Genomic DNA, 9,823 nt, shown 5'->3' with positions numbered 1-9,823 from the left:
TTGATAGGTTGGGACCCACAGTAGATACCCTTTGATGGGGCTTACTTAGACTCTAGAGGTTTCTCTCTTCAGTATTGGTCCCTGGGGTAAGGGAGCAACACCCAAAGAAAAAGGAATAAAAGGTTATACAAGGATGACTGGAAGCAGGTGGATGTACCATTCACGTAATTCCTGATCTGAAGACTCAAGAACAGGCTTTGAAAGAGACCTACACTCCTCCACCCTAACTACTGCTGAGTTTCTAATTCTTCTGGGTGGCTTAGCATCTTCTATAAACTTGGTTACAACTGGGATTAAACACTATCAGTTCTTTTGTTCAGTGCCTGCCCTCCTGCTTGCAATTGTAAGGACCACATGTTTTCCCAAGCACCTAGTCCAGTACCTTGAGCTCAGGAGACACTCAAAGCCTCTGTCCATGGGATTTCCCAGGCAAGAATACTGGAGTGGGTTGCCATTTCCTCCTCCAGGGGATCTTCCCCACCCAGGGATCGAACCTGTGTCTGCTGCATTGCAGGCAGATTCTTTACCATCATGAGCCACCATCATTATCCAGTTAATTTCCTAATTCTGATCTTCCATTTCATCTTGAAGGAGGTGACTTTTCCTCTGACAACAGGGGTTTCTCAGCCAGGCTCCCACCTGTGTGGACTGTGCAGTCATTAAGTTGTACTTCCTAGGTGGGCAAAGAGTTGCCCCTCCGTCAGGGCGTACAACTCTGGCATGAGGCGTGGCCAGGTGAGGGCTATGTGGTTCAGCCCATGCACCTCCCTAGCTGGGTACCTGGGGCCATGCAATCTGCTTCTCAGCTCATCTGTTGCCTTAGTTCATGAAGCGACCACTAACCGTGTATCTGGCTACTTTTAGTTTCACATGAACACCTGAAGAGTTTATCTATGCCCTTTGTGCTCAGATACTCAGTCATGTCCAACTCTTGTGCAACCCCATGGACTGTAGCCCTCCAGGCTTCTCTGTCCATGAAATTCTCCAGGCAAGAATACTGGAATGGGTTGCCATTTCCTTCTCCAGGGAATCTTCCAACCCGCATCCAACTCTCATCTCCCGAACTGCGGGCAGATTCTTTACCGACTGAGCTACCAGGGAAGCCCAACTTTTCTAAACTGGATGCTCCTTATTTCTTGTTTCAGGTTTCTCTCCTGCACGTAATGATGTTATTTGATCCATGATGTACCAGTGCATTAGGTTCCACCTATATTCTTTTCCCTGATGCTAGATAGTGGCAAAGAGCTGTCCACTAAATTCATTGATGGATGGTGGGACACTGTTCTTTATCAAACATATACCCTTTCTTTCCCATGAGTGTATCATGTGTCCTGTTTCTGCCCCAGCTACTCTAAATGCCTGGCACCATAAAAAAATAAGTTTACCGCCTATCTGTTCTCACCCCTTCACAGACTTTAATCGTAGCTCTCCTTCCACCTGGAAGCCCTTCTCACTGCTCTCAAGTGACATAAAATAAAAATTTGATTTAAAGTTCACTCCGTGGAAAGCAAGGATAGGTAGATGGAAAATATTTCTCATTTATCTTCTGTAATAAGGCCTGCCGAGGTTTGGGATACAAATACTGAGTCGACACGGGGCCTCCAGCTTGTCTGTGCTGAATAGTTTCACTCTTTAAGCCATCGGATTTATTCCACAGCCCTGTAGAAGGTCCAGGGATTTGAAGGTGGCTTGTTTAGCTTAATCATTACTGCACAACTCTTCCATTTTTATCACTGACACCCTGACCAGCCTGTTTTCAAATGGAAGCTTCAAGAATTTCATGGTGGGACTTCTCTGGTGGTCTACTGGTTAAGAATCTGCACTTCAAAGAGAAAAAGAATCTGCACTTCCATTGCAGAGGCAACAGGTTCAATCCCTGATTGTGGAACTAAGATCCCAGATGCTATGTGGGCTGACCAAAAAGTTCAAAAAAATTTTTTCTTGGTCAGTATTTTACCTTCCTGACTGTTTTGAAGAAGGAAACAGCAACCCATTGAAGTATTCTTGCCTGGGAAATCCCACGGACAGAGGAGCCTGGCAGGCTACAGTCCATGGGGTCGCAGGAGTAGGACAAAACTTAGTGACTAAACCACCATTTTTTCTTGGCATTTTGTCTCAGAAAGAACATTGCTAAAATCCCTAAGCTTATGCTTTAGTAACACACCCGATGGATTGCATTCACATAATTGCTCCAAGATGATTAAAGAAAAGCTGCCAAATTGATTACTGAGTAGTCTTTCACACTGCTCATATTCATCAAATTCATTGATCACCATCCTGCCTTTTCTTGACACGAGGAAAATGGAGGTTTGAGTCACATTAAGAAAGAAAAATCTACTTTGACCTATTTTTCTTCACCGTAACTGCCTACTTGCAGTCTTGCTGCCTGGTTGGTGAATGCCATTGACATTGACAGTTGATGCAGGTATTGTAACCAAAATACTAAGAGATCACCACCAAGGCAGCTCTTCATAGTCTAGATTAATGGCCAAGGGAACATGATGTTCTGCTGGGGACCCTCCCCTCAGTCTCTAATTCATTTGGTCTAATTAACTATTTTCTGTAAGCTGAAGTTCCCTCCATATTTTCCATTGACAACTTGCTGCTGAACAGACAGGCGTAAAGAAAGCAATTTAGAGGCAAAGATTTAGTGGTGCTAGTATTTGACTTTCCTTCCTTTTAAATACTGTACTTTGGGTCTTCCCAGGTGTCAGTAGTGGTAAAGAACCCACCTACCAATGCAGGAGATGTAAGAGACGAAGGTTCGATCCCTGGGTCGGAAAGATCCCCTGGAGGAGGACTTGGTAACCATCTCCATTATTCTTGCCTGGAGAATCCCACAGACAGAGGAGCCTGGCGGACTGCAGTTCATAGGGTCGCAAACAGTCAGGCGTGACTTGAAGCAACTTAGTATTCGTGCATACTATACTTCATTTGTGCCCACAACCAGTACCTATCCAGCTCCCTGACAGGGATACTGATTGTGAGAATTCCTCTTAAGTGTGAGTTCCAAATGCCTACCAAAAAAAAGAAGGGGAGCTGAGGGTTATGACTAAGCATATTTCCTTAAGTGACTTATTAAAGCTATTGAAATTGGGGAAATATAATTGCAATGAAGTGTGTACACAGTGAAAAGAATTCTCAGGTTTGACCATCACATCGGTCTTGAGCTGAGTGTTGATAATGGATCTAAATCTTCTCTTTTGGGATCAGCGCTCAATGCAGCTTGGAATCTCATTACGTACAGCTCTCTGGAGTCTTTAATCTTATCCAGAATCTACAGTCACACAAGCAGGGAAAGAAAAGACAAATTCACATTGCTTCAGTCATAGAGTAGCTTATGTGACCAAGACAAATCGTATTGTTTTCTAGATGAGTAGATGAAGCAGAGATGTGACCGAGCAGCAGTGTACCTGGGAGAAGCAAAGAGATACAACATCAGGCACTAGCCAGTGGCAAAGAGCATTTTAAAACTGGGGATGGGAAGGCAGAGTTCTGAATAGTCACAGCCACATGATGAGGTTCTTGAGGCTAGGAACCACTTTCTGTAAGAAACCAAGAGGAAAACAAAGGCATAGCCAGCATTCCATTAGCTTAGGGCCTGGAAGGTAAGGAAACAGAGGGGCCTCCGCTATGCTCCTCTGGGATGTCTTGATAGTGTTCATTGGGGGTCCTGAATTTAAATTTTTTTTAATTATTATTTTTTAAACAGAAGTGTAACATTCCCTGGAGGAGGGCATGGCAACCCACTCCAGTATTCTTGCCTGGAGAATTCCGTGGACAGAGGAGCCTGATGGGCTACGGTCAATAGGGTCACAAAGAGTCAGACACAACTGGAGCCACTTAGCATGCACACATACGTAGTTGATTTACAATGTTGTGTTAATTTCTGCTGCATAGCAGAGTGACTCAGTTACACATATAGACACATTTCTAATATTCTTTTCCATTATGATTTAGGATGTTGAATATAGTTCCCTGTGCTATACGGTGGCTTCCCTCATGGCTCAGTGGGTAAAGAATTCACCTGCAATGCAGTAGACACAGGTTCGATCACTGGGTTGGGAAGATCCCCTGAAGGAGGAAAATGGCAACCCACTCCAGTATTATTGCCTGGGAGAAATCCCATGAACAGAGGAGCCTGGGGGCTATAGTCCAGCGGGTGGCAAAGAGTTGGACACGACTGGGCACGCACGCAGTACGTGCTGTACATTAAGACCTTGGTGTTTATCCATCCCACGTGTCATAGTTTGCATCTACTAACCCCAAACTCCCAGTCCTTACTTGGGAAGCTGATAAGCTGCCCTCCCTGATACACTCCTGCGCTTCCAGAAACCACAGGGTGATTTTCACCTATAGGAGCATAAGGGGGAGAGGTTGCTTGCTGCCCAGGTCTCCCCCAGCATTGACCTTTGGTCTCTACCTCTCATCCACTAAGCGGCGACTGCCCTCCAGCCATGAGAAGGCTGCTGCCTTGCTGTAGCACTTAGATTCCACTCTCTGCTTTTAATGCCTGCATGAATCTATTTAAACAAGGCTGTTCCAAATTTGACCTGTACACATCTTTTTCTGAGAAAAATCACCTGTATTTAAGGCAGCCAGCCGAGCACACAGGCAGATGGATGACTGTCTGAAATTTAGAAATGGAGCTCCCTGACCTCAAATATTACACCATTCCCCAGTCTCCTGACTTTTTCAGCTCCAAGTCCTTTATTTGGGTTAAAACAACACTTCTTAAAGGCTTAAATTAAAATGCAAACATATTACTTGGAATGGGAATTGCTCTAAGTTATTCAAGTTTATTAATACATCAGCAAGAATTAGTTTTCCTGATTAGAAAAGTACCTCCTTCAAATGCATTATCCTAAAAGACTAGAATATACTCTTTTGATTGGTTGTTTGGAGTGGGGGAAGGGGTGAAAAAATACCTAGCACCCAAGATTTTAACCAGAGAGGGATGAATGGCCTATCAGCTGAGTGTGTTCCTAATGTCAGGTGCTTTAAAAAAATATTTGGCTGTGCTGGGTCTTAGTTGTGGCATGTGGGGTCTAGTTCCCTGGTTAGGGATCAAACTCGGGCCCCCTGCATTGGGAACGCAGAGTCCCAGCCACTGGACTACCTGGGAAGTCCCATGTCAGCTACTTACATATTTTAATCTTTACAACAACTTTATGAGGTAGGTTTTAGCATCCTTGGCTTACAAATAAGGAAACTAAAATTCAGACATCCTGAATGACTCTAAGTAGGGGCAGAGCCAAGAGGTGAGACCTAGGTCTTACACTACAGAGTCAGCGCTCCACCAGAGGTCTAAGAGAAGGGAGGGAACCGATGGGTACCAACCCATAATTGGTGTTCAGTTGATAAGTCATGTCTGACTCTTTGCCACCCCATGGACTGCAACACACCATGTTCAAAGGAAGGCTTCTCTGTCCTTCACCATCTCCTGGAGTTTGCTCAAACTCATGTCCATTGAGTCAGTGATGCAACCATCTCATCCTCTGTCTCCTTTTTCTCCTGCCCTCAGTATTTCCCAGCATCAGGGTCTTTTCCAGTGAGTTGGCTCTTCACATCAGGTGACCAAAGTATTGGAGCTTCAGCATCAGTCCTTCCAGTGAATATTCAGGGTTGATTTCCTCTAGGATAATCCCATAAATAGTCTCTGTCTTTCCCATTCTTCCACACTTGTAAAAGGAAGGAGGCAAAATAACTACAAACTCTCAGGCAGTTTAGGTGACAGTAGGTCTGTGTAGAGAGAGAGCTCTTATCAAGATACTGTTGTAAAATGAAGGGTATGTTATGTCTTGATTTCAACATTGCTTATACGTCTGTCCTAACTTATCTAACTATACACTTAGCATCTGTGTTTCTGACAGCATACAATTATAATATCGAAATAAGTCCTAAGCTTTACTGAAATTGAACATGTCCATGAGCCTGCACTAGATATTCCCTGTTGGTCAGAACAGAGAAAAACAATTTCCACATTGAAGGGAAAAGGATAGATCTATAAGACCTATAGGTCCCATGGATATCAAGAAAATATGTTTAAAAGGGTCCATGGGAGTTCACATTCCTTCTGAAATCTTCCACCTGAACCTAATGACAACTATGGCAGGCATTCAAGCAGAAAAATGTCCCTATGATGATGGACCTAGATAAAGAAAATCAATGTTAATTTGATAAGCATTAATTTATAATCCAATATCCAAAGGAAATTCATGCACCCCTTGAATGTCAAATTCATTAAACAAATAGTGCTAATCAGATTCTCTTCTACAAGTCTAAGTAGACTAAAATAAGACTTCTGGAGCAATGCTTATAGAACAATGTAATTATTGTGGTCTTCATACAGTTGCCTGTTAATTGACTATTGAAATTGAAAAGCATTTCCATAATTAATCTCCTGCCATTTTCCAATTATAAATTTGATAGAGTGACTCTGATGCATCTTCCAAAGCAACTGAGGGTAATAACTTGTTTCAGGGAATAGATATTTTCTAAGACAAACCAGGAGAGTTTTCTGATCAATATTTAGCTTTTTTGAAATCCTACGCACAGAGGGAGTTAAGTGAAAACAGCATGAAAGCATTGTTTCAAGCTTATCTTTGAATAGGTTGAAAAAGATGAAATTTGGAAGGAAAAAAAACCTCCATGTGATAGATACACTGTAGTTTGTCCAGACAACTCAAGACAAGCCCTGAAGCTGAACAACATACCAATTGCAAAAGTAGCTCTTTACCCATCAATGTGTTAAATTCACTGTGGACCACCGAAGGTTGCGAAGACAATTGTTGGTGACCAGTTTGCAGTTTAAAGAATTCCATGATGACTGCCTGCTCTTTCCTAATGATTCAACTCTTTAATTTGGTCAAAATAAACCACACAAATGATGTCTTATTTTATTCTCCAAAGATAGGCACTCAGAAAACCCACAAGACTCTGAAGAAAGGAAGAGGGAGTAGAGAGCTTGCTTGTTACCATTAAAATATCACCTATTAAGAAACAAACAAGCTAGGTAAACACATTTTCAATCACCATCTTAGAGCTGGGCTGGGCTGGGCTGGGCTCTGAGATGACAAGACAGGGAACTTGTGAAAGGAGAGCTGGAGAAGAGAGGGGAGATGTGTAAAGCCCAGGACACTGACCAAGCTGCAACACGAGACTTCAGTCTGTACCCTTGGAGTGTCGTATGGTCCATGCAGTGAATACCTGAAAAGGGCAACTTAAGGGGTGCCCAGTTTTACTTTCCAAAAGGGTTGGCCCATGCCTTTAACATGCAGAGAATGACAGCCAGTGTTGGGTTTCAAGGACAGCTGTTCACAGTATCTCAGCTCCCTGTAAGGTGACAAAGACTAGGAATAAGAAGACTCATTGAATCTGAGTTTTAGATTTTCTACCATAATGTTGATGCTTTTGAACTGTGGTGTTGGAGAAGACTCTTGAGAGTCCCTTGGACTGCAAGGAGATCCAACCAGTCCATCCTGAAGGAAATCATTCCTGAATATTCATTGGAAGGACTGATGCTGAAGCTGAAACTCCAATATTTTGGCCACCTGTTGCAAAGAACTGATTTGAAAAGACCCTGATGCTGAGAGAGATTGACGGCGGGAGGAGAAGGGGATGACAACGGGTGAGAAGGTTGGATGGCATCACTGACTCAATGGACATGAGTTTGAGTAAGCACCGGGATTTGGTGATGGACAGGGAAGCCGGGTGTATTGCAGTCCATGGCGTCACAAAGAGTCAGACATGACTGAGCGACTGAGCTGATCATATTGTTGGACTCTGAACACCTGACTTTACTTCTGAAGATTTCAATTTTCCCTTCTGCATGATAAGATACAAAATTACATGATCTGTTAATACCTTTCTACTCTAGTATTTAATACTTTTCTCGAAGAGACAGAAAAATGAACCCTGGGAGAGCACTGAAGGAATTAGAATACATTTTCACCATTAATGTACTATTCACATCTTTTCCTCTGAAGCTAGCTCACTGATTCTCATACACCTTGTGATGGGTTAGATTTTTGTTCCCCCAAAATCTGTATGTTAAGTCATAACCCCTAGGACCTCAGAATGTGAACTTATGTGGAAAAGGGGATCATTGCAGGTGGAATTAATCAAAATGAGGTCATACTGGAATGGAGTGAGCCCTAGTGCAATATGTCTGGTGCCCTCACAAAAAGGGATAGTTGGACACAGAAACAGGAATGTGGGGAGACAGCCATGTGAAGACTTGGGTGAGCTGCTTCCAGCCAAGGAATTGCCAGGAACCAGGAGCGTGGCCTGGAACAGATCTTCTCTGTTGTCTTCAGAGAGAATGTGGCCCTGCCGCTGCCTTAATCTTGGATGTTTACCCTCCAAGACTGCGGAACAAACTTCTGTTGTTTAAGGCAGGGGTCTCCAATTGCCAGGATCTAGTGCCTGATGGTCTAAAGAGGAGCTGAGGTAATAATAATAGGAATAAAGTGCACAATAAATGTAATGCACTTGAATCATCCCCAAACCACACACACACACACTCGGGTCCTTGGAAAAGTCATCTTCCACAAAACCAGTCCTTGATGCCAAGAAGATTAGGGACTGCTGGTTTAAGCCACTCAGTTTATGGTAGTTTGTTTCACAGCAGCCACAGAAAACTTCGATTGCTTCCCTGGGGAATCCCAACCAACAGTCTCAATCAACTTCTCTTAAAATTCAGGTCTTTCATTTCTTCCTTCGGGTCAACCTCAGTGTTCTCCAAGTCCAGTCCTTTTCCATAAATGTGAATGGCCCCTTGCTGTTCAATTTTAGTAGGTAAGGCATAAGGTTAAACCATTAACTTCTCTATCCTATCATGAAAATTAAATCTGTTCCCACCTCCATCCACAGTCTCTTCCATTATCTAAAATGCAAAATTTGTTTAAAGCATTACAACCGTGATGGCAGATGAGTGAGTCGTAATAAAGAAGACATCCTGGAATAATCGTAGGACATCACAACATTTCCAGTACAAATCTCTCTCTTCTCAAAGATGGCTAAGCGTTTTCTCTTGGGCTCCATGCCAGTCCCCCTTACAGAATACTGAACTGGATTTGTTGAGATTTAATGTGCCTGTCCTTTAGATTAGATTTTGCTCTGACCACCTTCTCCTCCAAGGAAGTGTCAAGTCCAACATTACTTGTGGAAATTAAGGTTGAAAGCTGGGATAGAGAATGTGTCAGCCACTTACATCGAAAAACTCAAAATATAAAGCAGAAGAGTTCAAGAAGGATGTAATTTAATTTATAATTGTGGTCTTATATAGAATAATTTTAAAACCATCCTCCCTTGGGTATTCTTAGTCACTTGGGTGAGGGGGCATCTCTCCTTACTAAACAAAATGGGCACACACAAATACAGAGTTTGAAATACCACATTATAGTGACAAATCTGAAAAATACACTATCCTAAATCAACACTTCTCAAACTTTCACAGGCAAAAGAATCTCTTGAATTGGTGTTAATGCAGATCCTTATGCATTATGGCATATTCTGATTCAGTAGAACCTAAGCATCTACATTTTTAGCAGGCATCTCGGTGAGCTCTGGAACAGAACATCTAAGGATAACCCTTTCAGAACCAATAATCTGCATCACATGCAATGTTTTTCTTTCCAATAAAAAAGAAAATTATTCCCTGCTACTCTCAATTCAGCACTGAAACATCTACATTACCATATGGAAAATAGATAGCCATTGGGAGTTTGCTATATGACCCAGGGAGCTCAAACTCTGTGCTCTGTGAAAACCTAGAGGGGTGGGGTGGGTTGGGGGTGGAGGAGGTGGGAGGGCAGTTCAA

Source organism: Cervus elaphus, chromosome 27, assembly GCF_910594005.1.
Source record: "Cervus elaphus chromosome 27, mCerEla1.1, whole genome shotgun sequence".
Lineage (NCBI taxonomy): Eukaryota > Metazoa > Chordata > Mammalia > Artiodactyla > Cervidae > Cervus > Cervus elaphus.
Note: the sequence above shows the minus strand (reverse complement) of the source record.